Source organism: Stegodyphus dumicola, chromosome 1 (genome assembly GCF_044657685.1).
Source record: "Stegodyphus dumicola isolate Sdum_Otavi_A_Nest chromosome 1, ASM4465768v1".
In the NCBI taxonomy this organism is placed as follows: Eukaryota; Metazoa; Arthropoda; class Arachnida; order Araneae; family Eresidae; genus Stegodyphus; species Stegodyphus dumicola.
The window spans coordinates 277,038,690-277,051,608 of NC_140768.1; the positions used below are offsets into that span (position 1 = coordinate 277,038,690).

A 12,919-nucleotide genomic window follows, 5' to 3' on the forward strand; every position below is an offset into this window, starting at 1 on the left:
AGAAATATTGAAAAAGCTTATCACATTTGAACGAAATTAAGAACGGAAACATGTGTACACAGGGTTGAAATCTATAAGTTACTACAAATGTTAAAATAAAAATACGGTTTTATCTTGGGTACCATTCTGCAGTGAAGAAAGAGAGTAAGAAATTTTGCAATCAGTCTTTATAATTTGTTAAAAGCTTGCTTTTTACATGGCATTTATAATATATATATAAAAAAAAAACATTTGGAAAATATTATTAAGAAATTCAGATGAAACGACGCGTTAAATACATACGTATAAAATATTTTAGACAAACAAAAGATTTTCGTGCATCGTCGTTTGGCAGAGGACACATGAGGACACATGAGGGTAGCTGGGTGGGCAGAGCGGACATTTTTGCACCTGTTGTGTTGTTTACCTAATCATTCACATGTCATCGATTGTGTAGTTTCGAGCTTTAAGGTTCATATTTTCTCAGTAGATGTTTGATCCTTATGAAGTGTGAATGTCGTTTTATAGCCTCAAAAAACTCTATGATGGAGCCCATAGCCACTTCAACAAAATTACTCTCTACAAAAAACGGAAAAGAATGTTTAGTTGTAGATGATTACCCACACCGTTTACACCGAAAAAATAAATTAGGAATGAGTTGGGTATGTAAGACAGATCGTTGTAAAGGAAATTTAAAGACAAATTTTCAATACGAAGTACTGAAGAAAACTAAACATTCCTGCGTGCCCAACATTGCTGAGATGGAAGTTAGAGACTTGCAGAAAAAGAGTCTGAGAAGAAACATCAGTTCCCGTTCCCCAGATATTTCAAGAAGAACTTTCAGAATTATATCGGAAAGGTTATGATTTCATTAGTAAAATACCGACACACTCCAGTGCCAAGATTAATTCCAGTGCCTTGCAATTCGATAATCGTATGCAAAAACAGAAAACTTCGGTAAAAAAGAAGTTATCCCACTCGAAAGAGATTTGCCACTTAAAATACTGTTTTAAATTATATTTGTGATTTTTAAAAGTATTTATTTACTTATTTATCTGCATCCTTTATCTGTTCTAAGATGGGGAAAAAATGTGACCGCTCTGACCACGTCCGCTGCAGCCACAACACCGACTGAACACAATAAATACTACCTCGAAGAAGTTTTGCTTTAAGGTTTTCCTCGAATTCTTTTAAAATTAAGTTTAATTTTTAATTTAGAGAAAAGGCTTGATTTCTGGACTGGTAACAGCATATGTGTATTCTTTTTTATTTAAGTATAGAAAACAAGTGCTTTATGCTTTTTTAAATTTTTTATACTTTAAATCTAAAAACATTTTAATGGTAAACCCTTCACGAGGCATTAAAATATAACTAAAATTTCCAAATTGTAGTTTTTTACTTCCTTGTACGAAGTAAAGGAAGCACTGTAATCCCGAAAAATTTCCGGTATCATATTTCAACGAAAATATCCGTTTTGAAAGGTATCGAATGCAATTTAACGATGTTTTTGTGTGACATCTGTACATAAGGACTCTTTTTTTTTTCCAAAACATATTGCAAAATGGATTTAAAATAAATTCAGAAGAGATTTTTTTCGTGACGTCTGTACATGCGTATTTACGTACGTACGATGTATAAATCTCGCATAACTCAAAAATGAGTAGCTTCAGAACTTTGAAAGTTTGTATATAGGACTGCTATAACATGTAGTTGTGCACCTCCAATTTTGGTTGCAGTCAGCCTCTTCAAAAGTATATATATATAATCATTCTGTTACTCGGCTCGTTGAGCTCAGTTTTATTTAATCTTATATGTTGATAAATTGCGCGTTTTAAAAAAATGATTGAATGAAAATTAAAAATGATGATTGAATGTTCCGGTTAAGGTTTTAATGCCTTTAATTAATCTACATGCAATAGTTTTAGAACTATCAATAATTTAAAAGTTGTCCAAGTGCGGTGAAGCCTAACTTAGTAGCCATATTTGTTTACATTTAAACTTAATAATGAATTCAGTTTCCTCACTTTTAGTGTCTTTTTGCCGAGTTCGACCAAACATAAACTTTCAGTTTTGTCTACCGAAAAATTTGCTTTCTTTCTTGCCCGCAGGCTGAATTGCTTGCTTTTGCGTAGAAACTCAAATTGTAAAAAAAAATTTTTTTTGATTGTTTTAGCTGTATTTGGTGTTTTATGTTTTTCTATATTTTGCAATTTTTAATGAAGATATTGAGGTTGTATACATTTTTGTCTTGCCGCGAAGTGAGAACTGAATTAATTGAATGAGAAATATATCTCTAATGAAATTCTAAGAAATAAGTTTAAATGAAAGGCAGGAAAAAATGCGTATAATTTAATAGGCCATATAAGGAAGTCATGTAGTGTCCGTAGCAGATTTTTTAAAAAATATATTTAAATTTTTTTCAATGGCAAATTGTTATGCAAGGTGAAGCTGAACCTGAAGCCATTTAGAAAAATTCATTTGTGTTAGCCACCTTTTGACACACGGTCGTTCGCAGAAAGTTTTCCAGGGAAGGGAGGGAAAAATCCAAGAGAAATTATTGCATCAATGAATTTTTATATATTTTTTCGGGAGTTTTCAAATAAATTACTAGAACACAACATTGCACAATTGCAGAAGTGCATCGACATGCCACTCCCCTTTCTACTGCTGACGCCCTTGTTCTGATAGAAGATCAGCTGGTATAAAATATGAATGGGTAAACCATATACATTTCGAGCACTGTAACGTTATAAAGCTCACTTCCTGCCCAATTAAAATAAAATTCAGAAAAATAATCAATCCTACCAACGAGCTGAAGGTCACTTTTCCCTTTCCTCTTATTTCCTTTCGACTTAACGCGACTGTGGAGGTAGGCAGAAAATCCTAATCTCTAGAAGTAATCGCTTATTAACGACTTCACACTCGCACCTTTGCCCGAGCAATTTTGATAAATTTGCGTTACAGGCAAACATTTTCATTCAGATAAGCTTTTTGTTATCTCTAAGATTAGATATTCTGTAAAGAGGTATGATATTTAGGAAAGCTGAAACGTAGGCACCTGTTTGTTCGCTTATGCACTGCTAATCGTTATTTATGCATTAGAAAAAAACTCGGTGAGCTCGGTTTTTCCCCCCGTACTTCAATGTAAAGTGGCAGATTTGGAGATTCTTTAAAAGACTTGTGAAAGACGATAGTATTCTGTTTGTTTTTTTTTAACTTATTTTATTTTTGCTATAATATAGTTCTTTGATTCTAAGATACTATCGATTGTTAGAAGCAAACCCTAATCTCAATTCTGCTTAGAGAAAAACAAGACTAATTATAATAAATGGAAAAATGCTAGAATATAGTTTCATATTGTCATAAGAAAATAATCATAACAATAAATTTGTAAAATATTATTTATTGTCATCAATATTATTTATGGCAGCGGTCCTCAACCTTTTGACTGGCGCTTATCATCTGAACAAAAATTGGTCTCACAAAGACATACGTGACGTTTATGGCGTTGTTTTCTTAACAGAACGCATGTGTCAGAACTGGTAGATTTTTCGAAATCACATCACTGACCAACATTCTGGCCGACGTTCTGAAGTAGATGTCGCCAAATTAAAGCTATAATTAAATCGAATCGTCACGTGGAAAAGATTGTAGAAAGGTTAAGTGAATCACACATAACTGAAAATCGCATAAAATGGCGTCGACTCATTAAAAAACTCAGTATTTGGGTTTTGCATAAATTAAAAGAAATTCACTAAACACAGCGAATCAATATTTGCGATACGCATTTCAAACGTAGTGCAATCGACCCTTTTGAAACGAATTGTCGCCGGTAATGAAAAATGGATCGTTTACAATAATATTAATTGAAAAAATCATGGTCCAAGCATGATGATTCGGTTACTGACGAAAACATCGTGAAAAAAACATCGCGGAGAAAACAACGCAAAGCGAAATCGCATCCCATTGATGTTACCCTGCTGCCAACAGTTGAGGGCTATTGAAGTCCGTTAAGTGTAACTGGCTGTGCCTTTTGCATGGTTTAACCGTCTAGGAATGGGGGAACTCTTAATAGAAAACTGAACATTTTTCACACCGATCGATACGATATGATTAGCGAAAGTGTTTAGTGAAGGGGGATAGATAAGTACAATAGTTTTATGATAAACTAATTACCAAAATATTGATTTTTAGTAGTTCCGTACAAAATCTTTTTGCTTGTATTGGCTCATATAATACAGAAGGCGAGTATTGATTCCTACTTTTTAAATCAATTTTTTATTTCGCTGGAAGAGTGTTACTTAGCAGTTTTTTATCCTACGCAAGTACAGTCAACCAGTTAACCGTTGTAATACCGAGAAAGATGTCCACGTTAATTTAAAATTACGGTAATCTAAAAGCAGTTAAAATGCTCAGAAAAAAGAAAGAGTGCCTTTGCTATAAATAACAGAAACCTACCGTAATAACTTACCCAACATTTCAGGCAGTTTAATCAAGAGAATAAATTTATTTGGATACATAAATAAATTTCGTTATAAAATTTGTTAATTTCAATAACTAAAATCAATAATTAATTATTTTCAATAAATTAAATGTGTTGAAAATTCTTTCGAATGCGCATGCAGACCCTCAATCTTCACGTTTTTCCTGTCTTTGTTCTGTGGTTCTTCTTCTTCACTGCTCTATTTTCCATTACTCTTGCATTTCGATTAGGAGTCCGCTTGAAATAGTAGTTTAATTTGATTGGGTTACTTCTAATGGATGATTCAGTAGTATTTATATATTCCAGATGACCTACATGTTATATATTATGTGTTGTGGTAAATAAACGCAACTCTGAAACAATATAACAGTATCTTCTGTCAGACAGCACTTTTGTTTCGTTTTTGGAATTTATGTAGGCAGTTTTTTTGTACGGTGATAGCTTGTATTAATTATGTTTTTTCATCTAATACATAAATGAACTTTTTTGTAAGACAAGGTCAGTTAATCCGCCTCCAATAATCAGGATTTGATTCTAAAGATCAAAAGGTGCTTCCAGTCATTCCTTCAGTGCCTAAGATCTGCTTTTTATCTTCCATAATATGCTGCTCAGGTGGTATTAGGGGAACTGCTGCGGTAACAAAGGGTCCGGGTTCGAATCCCGGAGAAGGTACGGATGTAAATTGTCCGTCCCTTCATAGAAAGTAATGGTGGCGGCCTATTAAGTGCCTCCATAATAAAAAAATGACCACCGCTTCTGGATTAAAATAGTGGCTAGTCCATAAAATTGGCTAGTGCCCGCTGTAAAAAAAATCTTCCATAGTATAAAAAGACGTTATTCATAAGCGTGACAGAGTTCTTCATTAAAAAGTTTTTATTTCGAAAGAAGTAATATAAAATATCAGTTAATACGTATAAAAAATATTACGTACAAGGTTATGAGATGATGCTTCAGATGGAGAATTAGACGGCATATGGGTCCGCTTGAAAATGATTAGAAAGTTAATTAATGAAATAATGCCTTTACATGTGATATATTTTTTTTTTCAACAAGAGGAATACCGGTTAGAAACATTAAAAGGGAGCTGTATACCTTCGAATACTTTTTTTTAATTTTTAAGTTTTTGCATTTAATTTTGGCTTTAAAGTAATTACTGATGAAAAAATGAAGAATCTGAGTTATTTAATGATCATTAATTTTGTATATTTGGAGTAAAGTAAGAAAAAAAAAACAGCGATATTTACAATAAATTAGAAACACTGTGTTAAAAAAAGTATAATATATTTTTATATTTTGTAAAATGCAAACCCATCATAAAGATATTCTCAAGGAGTTAGACTATTATTTTAAAGCTAGAAAGTTATTTAAAATATTTTTGAGCTAGAATGTGTAATGTAACAAAGAAAAAGCGTATTTTCTTATTAAAATTCATCTTTAACACATAATTACTTTATAAAAAATGCATTTATCAATTAGTACATAATCTGTCTCCTTCCATGAAGTGTTCTAAACATATATACCAAATTGCATAATATTTCAATCGTAATTTTTAAAGATATCGTGTTTCTTGTTAGCATTAAAACACGAAAAATGAAAAACGAGATAAACGCGTTTAAAGAATTCAAACACTCGAATACTTATTTTTAATCAGTTTGTAAACTTGAAATTCCCCTGATTTATAAATAATGCCCTCTTGGTTTTTAGAATTTACATTTTTTTGCTTTCTCGCAGCTTTTAAAATTTTTCTAACCTTTTAAAGCCAAATCAGGAAATGTTCTGCGTTGTCGATACGGTTAACATCAAAACTTTCATACTCATTTGCAGAGTAGTAACCAATACTTATACCTAATTTACCATATCTATACCTAATGTATAACAATATCTATATGCACCTATAAAAATTAATGAATATTACTTAGTAATAAATAAAAAAATGCTTATCAGGAATGTAAACACAGAATCACGCGCATCACGAGCGCGTCACGAGAATTCATTAACGCATCACGAGCAAAAAGGCGTTAATGAATTCATTACACACGGCTTGGAATTATTCTAGAACTTTGTTTCGCTGCCATCATAAAAGTACTTTTTGGTCTTTAAAATGTATTTAAATAAAGTTTTAAGCCCCAAAAATAAAAGTAAACAACTCTTACACACCCATTTCGGCCTTTAAAATGCTTCCGTCTTGTGCACTTCCGGTATGCTTTTCGAGGACAAGGTGTCAAATAAAGTATCATAACCCCGGTTTAAATGAACGTAGGAACAATGTTCAAACAGTTTTGAAAACATAAGAAATAAAACTTTCATCGGGCGTAAGAAAAAAAGGAGTTTTGTTGACCAAAATCTCGGCTTCTAAGGTATACAGCCCCCTTAAGGCAAATAGATTGATAACAACTATATTTCAAAAACATCCTTTTTAACCTCTTAAAGAAAATAATTTAATAAATAGCGTAGAATAAATAGCGTAGAATGTCAAACACCTGAGTTATGATTTACTCCAAATAGAAATGTGAATTGCACTTTTAAAATACATTTCTGTTCAAGAAAGTTGAAACACCAGGAAGGATCATGCGCATAATCTTGAAATTTACAGAAATTGCGAAGCCCAGTATACGTAAGTAGTATTTCAGAGTGATAGAATTTAGTGAGTTAAGTAGATCCTTCTGAATTATGAATTGTGGAGTTAAAAAGGTTCATGGAGTTTCTTCATACCTTCGTGATCATGTTATCAGTTATAAATAGTAGGCTGCAGCAGAACGCTAAAAGTAGTGTTTCATTAATGGCATCGGTAAGTATTTCATGAAAAGTCACTATGCTTCGTCGACAACCCAATATAAGAAAGCTATGCCATTTTTAAGGGGGATCGAATGATTGGCCTGCAGTAAAAAAAGGATCTTTCTATCGTGAAATGGGAGCTTGTATGGAACATAATCTCAACAATGAGTAGGATCAAAAGAACGGAGAAGTCGCAAATTTGGCAAAGGACCGCGAAATGTTATGTCAGCACTGGTGGGCGACACATCATTCGCGCCCTGTAACTGCGCACTTTTACCTTAATGGCTGGCGCAACGTTGATTGAGGTGTGCCATTGTCAGCTTTCGTAGTTTACCGGTGTCTGTTGCGCCCGTAAGGCTCCTGGCGCAAAACTACTGACATAATACCAGTGGTTGTATTATTTGGCGGCTATAGTGAGCCGAACAACACAACTACTGGTGTGCCGAATGTCAACAGACCGTCATCTCCGATGAATCGCGCTCCAGTCTAGAATAAAACAATGTCGAGTAACCGACGCTATAGGAGTTTTTGTCATCTTATAAGCAAATTACCCAACGTCATATTATTGATCGCCAAGCGTGACCCCTCTGATGTACTACTGGGTGTGATAGGTGATCTCATCTGCTCAGAATGATGAGTCTCCTCTAGGTCACGGACGTCAAGCTGCTGAACTCGAAGTTGCAACCTTCATTCAATAAGTTCCTGAACATATATTTCAACAATACAGTACCTGTCTACATGCTGCTAGAAATGATCAAGACTTCTCAACATGCCACATATAATTTCTTCCTGTTCACTCATCAGGCATGTCACCCATTAAACATATCTGGGATTACGTGGATAGGAAAGTATTCGTCATATTTTGTTCCGCAACCAAATACGGATCAGCTCTTCGCTCGGATAAAAGCAATATGAAATGCTGATCCTCTGGCACACATTCAAAAACCTATTTGATTCAATGCCACGCATGTCGTCTTCGCACAATAATGGTTTTAGCAATTAACAATCTAGTATCGTTTTTTTTTTAAATTAATAGTTTGTTCGTATCATGTATTTTTTTAAGGATCGTATGAAAATAAATTTTATCCATTCTGATGATTCCTTCAAGGTATTACAGATTTTACAAACAGGAAATGTACACAATAATTTTATTACTAATTCTTACACCATTCTCGAATAATAGTTATTTCATACCATGAGTTAATAAATAAAATATATTTTAAGCCCTATATAATAGATCGATTTTCAATTTTTAAATGCTGCAGATATCTGATAATTCGGCACGCTTGGAACTTAGGGTATGCCGTATTATTAGACTATGTAATGCGGCAAAAGAATTTTTTTCGAGTTATTGCATATGTTGAGGGATGAAAAATTTACATCTAATTATTCTTCATACATTTTAAAGAGTAAGGATTATAAGTAGATTGTTTTGTAGTTTAATTGCATTTAATAATTTTTTTTGCTTCAAAGCCATTATTAATACCAGTTATCACTATCCTGCTGGCCATGATTGACTTTCTTTAATGTGTGATGAGTACAGACGCCTTTCTCTTTTATCTTCTGTCTGATTTTGACTAAACTATCAGTTTAGAAAACGATTTTTGTATATTAATAGATTAAGTGCTAATTTAGATTGCTTATATAGGCTGAAAGCTACGACAGATTGTCGTAAAAATTTTGATCATTATAATTTTCCAAACTGAAGATCTTATTCGCAAAAACTCATAGAATTAATGTTTTAGAAAACAGTAGCAGTCTTCAGAAGTGGTTCGTAGCCATTAAAGTCCTAAAATAATACTAATAAAGGTCGTGATAGGTATACGTATAAATACCTATCACAATGATCTTTAGAGACAATATATGTATATTCTTTACTTCTAATATGGTTGTATGTGTACATACGTGTACCCATGTCCTTGCAGAGGTTTTAAATATTATGAAATTCAATGAATAGAACGGTAATTTAACAGTGGTTCAGCTATTACAATGATTCGATGGTAATTCAAAGGCGGAGTACCTTAATTTAGGAAGGTTATTTTGTATTTAAGGCAAAGACAATTACCAAACCTACCAATCAGGAAGCAAAGACAGTATTGGCGGCTTACAAAAAGTGTTCATGAATAGTGGATAAAGGCTTTAAAAGATGATCGTACTTCGATTCATAAATTTCTCAAAATAGAGTACAGAAATTTGCGAGAGTAATTACAGTTTATGCTAGTTTTTACTCCTGTAATAGAATTTTCTCTTACATTTATAACCTTCTATCCCACGTTAGGAAACGTACTGGATATCCCAAGTACAACCGTTCTTCGTAATGTCACTGGAAAATAAGCACCAAAATTTTGTTTGATCTCTTGCACGAAACTGTATTTTTTTAAAATAATTCTCACAATTTTGAAGAAAGAGTTATATAGGTTTACATTTCGAGAATTCGATCGACGTTTGGTGTATCTGCCATCAAGCTATAACGAAAAATATGTGGCGGGGTAACTAATTATAATAAAAAAATGTGATGGATATTTTAGTACCTGCCATGAATCTAGTAAAAAATGTACAAAATGTATGTTTCAGCGTCTACTACACGCTCAGCTGCATTAGAGACTGCACTACTATTGCTAAAAGCATTGCTGACAACCTGGAGTGACTTCTTTCCTTGGACACCATGCCGTCAGCAGTGTGCTCTGCAGATATATTAATTTACTTAATGTCTTGTTTTTTTAGTTTTGTTTTAGTTTAGTTTTGTTTTGTTTTTAATAATATTTAATTTTATGATTAATCCAAAAGTCTTTCAATGTATCCCACAATTTTTATGTATTTGTTCCTCTTTTCTTCTGTACCTGATTATATAGCATATTCTTAATATAACTGTATGCCTAACATGTACCATAATAGTGTATTCCTAACATGTACCATAACTGTATAACTGTATGCCTGACATGTTACATAATAAGTGTTCCCCTTAGTCTCAGCAGTCCCCACCAAGCACCTTCTTTCCATGTTCTGGTCCTTATTTCAATGTTCCTCGTTTAGCATGGTCAACTGCAGGAGGGTCCAGTACTAAGCACTTTAATTATATTTATTTATGCATTTATTTTTAATTAAATCGACGGGATCCAAGAGGCTGAAAAGCACCTAACCCAGTGGGCCAGCTGTTCCGTCGATGGCGAAAAGAAAGAAAGTGTCTACCACACACTAAGAATAATGCTGGATGTTTGTTTACCTACCATAGACTAAAACTGATGAGTGGTTTAGTACCTGACGCCAAGCTGTCACCAAGAATATATTGGATTTTTGACTAACAAGAATATCCTAAGAATATAATCAATATTTTAGTACCTGTCATCAAACAAATGCAAAGAATATGAATAAATGTTTCATTATTTACCATATTCAAAGAATACAGTGAATGTCTGGCTTCCTGTCATATACTATGCAATGCAGGTGTTTTAGTATCTTCCGGCAGACAGTCACCAAGTGAAGGTTTCAGTAACAACAACACATTAAAAGAGTATGGTGGATTTTTTAGTACCAATTTTTTAGTACTGATGATATCAGTCTAAAAGGAAGAATATGGTGGTTTCTTTCAGTGGAATATCAGTAGTATTTCAGTGGTATTTAGTGGTTTCAGTGGAAGAATATGGCGGTTTCTTCTTTTTCTTTCAGTTAAAGAATACGGTGGTTGTTTGAATACTATGTAAATTAGAACATGGTTGATGTTTTAACATGTACCATTAATGGCAAGCTGCCACCAAGAATACAATGGATTTTGATAACTGGCTTTACACTAAGAATACGGTGGATGTTTGATTACTTGCAGTCAATTTAACACGAAAGATTGTTATTGTCTGAGCACATTGTCTAAGCATGTACCATTAACAAAAGACATAATGGATTTTTGATTACTTACCGCGCACCTAAGAAATGATGGTATTTTAGGCTCCACTTTTAAACTGCCACCAAGAATATTCTGAAATTTTGAGTGAAATCTATTCGTGTAGTGGATGTTTTAGTATCTGTCATCAATCTAATTTTAATAATGCTGAATGTTTTCTGTATTTACGAAATATGATGAAAATTCGTACTTAAGGAATATGATGGATATTCGTATGATCAAGCTGATATTTGGATAACCTCAGTGAATACGGTGGATATGTCATATAATATTTACGGAATATGGTGCATACTTGTATACAGAGTATATGGAGTATATGGTGTATATTTCATTACCTGCTATTCGCTAAGAGTATGGTAGATATTTTACAACTACCATTAAGCCACCACCAAGAATACGATGAAAATTTTGAGTACCCACCGTGCACTAAGAGTACAGTGGTTTTGTTACTTGCCATCAGTCTCATGAGATAAATATGGTAAATGCTTCAGAATCTACCATAAATAAAGAACAGGGATGTTTGATTACCTTATTTACTACGAAACTGTGGATGTTTTATTACCTACCATTAAGCTGTAACTACTGATACTCTACATTTTTTACTTTGGAATACTCTGTAATATTGTGAATGTTTGAGTACCGAATACACACTTAGAGGACGGAAGATATCTGAGTGTTCCTCTTCAAGCTGTCATCAGGTATACGGTCATCCCAGAAGAGCCATTATTGATGGGGTCGATAGTAAACAACAGCCAGTGTTGTCTTCTTATGTGAAACTATTTTCCTCTTGTGTGGTTCTCATAATTTCGAGGAAAAATCGTAACGGCTCATTTTTCAGGTATATGAAGAGATTCCTCACAACAGTAGCAGAATGATATCACGCATCTTAACTCAAGGTAACGGAGCAAGCTGTTTGGAAATCCGGTACTTCCTGTGAAGGTTAGGAGGAAGATAGTCTTATAGAAATTTGTTATAATCCTCTGTATCAACAGTGGGGTTCTGAGGAAACTGCTTAATGGAAATGTACCAACACTTCCATATCATTTTGAGATTAGTGAGTAAATGAAATAGATTTTATATCCTATGGAGGTAATGGCTACTATCATCGACTGGATTCTTGCTTCAGTTATGGTATGACGCTAAACATTTTATCCTAAAACTGAATGTATAAAAAAGGCTTAAGTTAGGAAATTTTCCGGGCTTTAAGCGTTCGTATGATAACATTATTAAGAATAGTCTGGTGGTGGTATCCTAATAGCTTTATGTAATTATGAAATGCCTTATATAAATTTATTACTTTTGCTGTACTTCTAATATAACCTGCTATCATGTTTTTCACCTTTGCCATGCATCTGAAAAACGCAGAATGCCACTAACAGAGCTATTTTGGTGAGGTCAGAAATTCAAAGCATGCCTGGAATGGGTCCTTATGATGTATAATTAATACATGCAAGTAGCAGCGGAAGATCTTGCGTATAATTCTTGATACAGTTAGTATTTAAAATTTCCTTTCTCATAAAAGGTACTAAATGACGCCACATTGTCGAAATAAAATATAATGGTAAACTCGACATTATTTTTGTTTGGATAACTGGATCTAGCCTTTTTCCGTAGTTGCTTTTAAGTAATAATGGGGAATATAAGGGTTTCAAGACATTATTACATGTGGTTTCGCCCTACAGTAATCCCATCCATGCTGAAAATTTTTATTGGATAGCACTAGGAAAACCTCATGTTCAGTTCCAGTGAAATGCACTTTTGGGTTTTAAAGATTCACATTCATAAAA

The 12,919-nt window shown here is 33.4% G+C and overlaps 1 protein-coding gene and 1 long non-coding RNA gene across 3 annotated transcripts in view; one reads left to right on the plus strand and one right to left on the minus strand.

Annotated features, from left to right (window-relative positions):
- LOC118188927 (uncharacterized) overlaps positions 1-12,919 on the minus strand; it is a 187,308-nt gene that overhangs the window by 114,685 nt on the left and 59,704 nt on the right. The window lies entirely within an intron of this gene.
- The window catches only part of LOC146999560 (uncharacterized), a 127,462-nt gene that overhangs the window by 91,265 nt on the left and 23,278 nt on the right, over positions 1-12,919 (plus strand). The gene's annotated exons all lie outside the window — the stretch shown is intronic.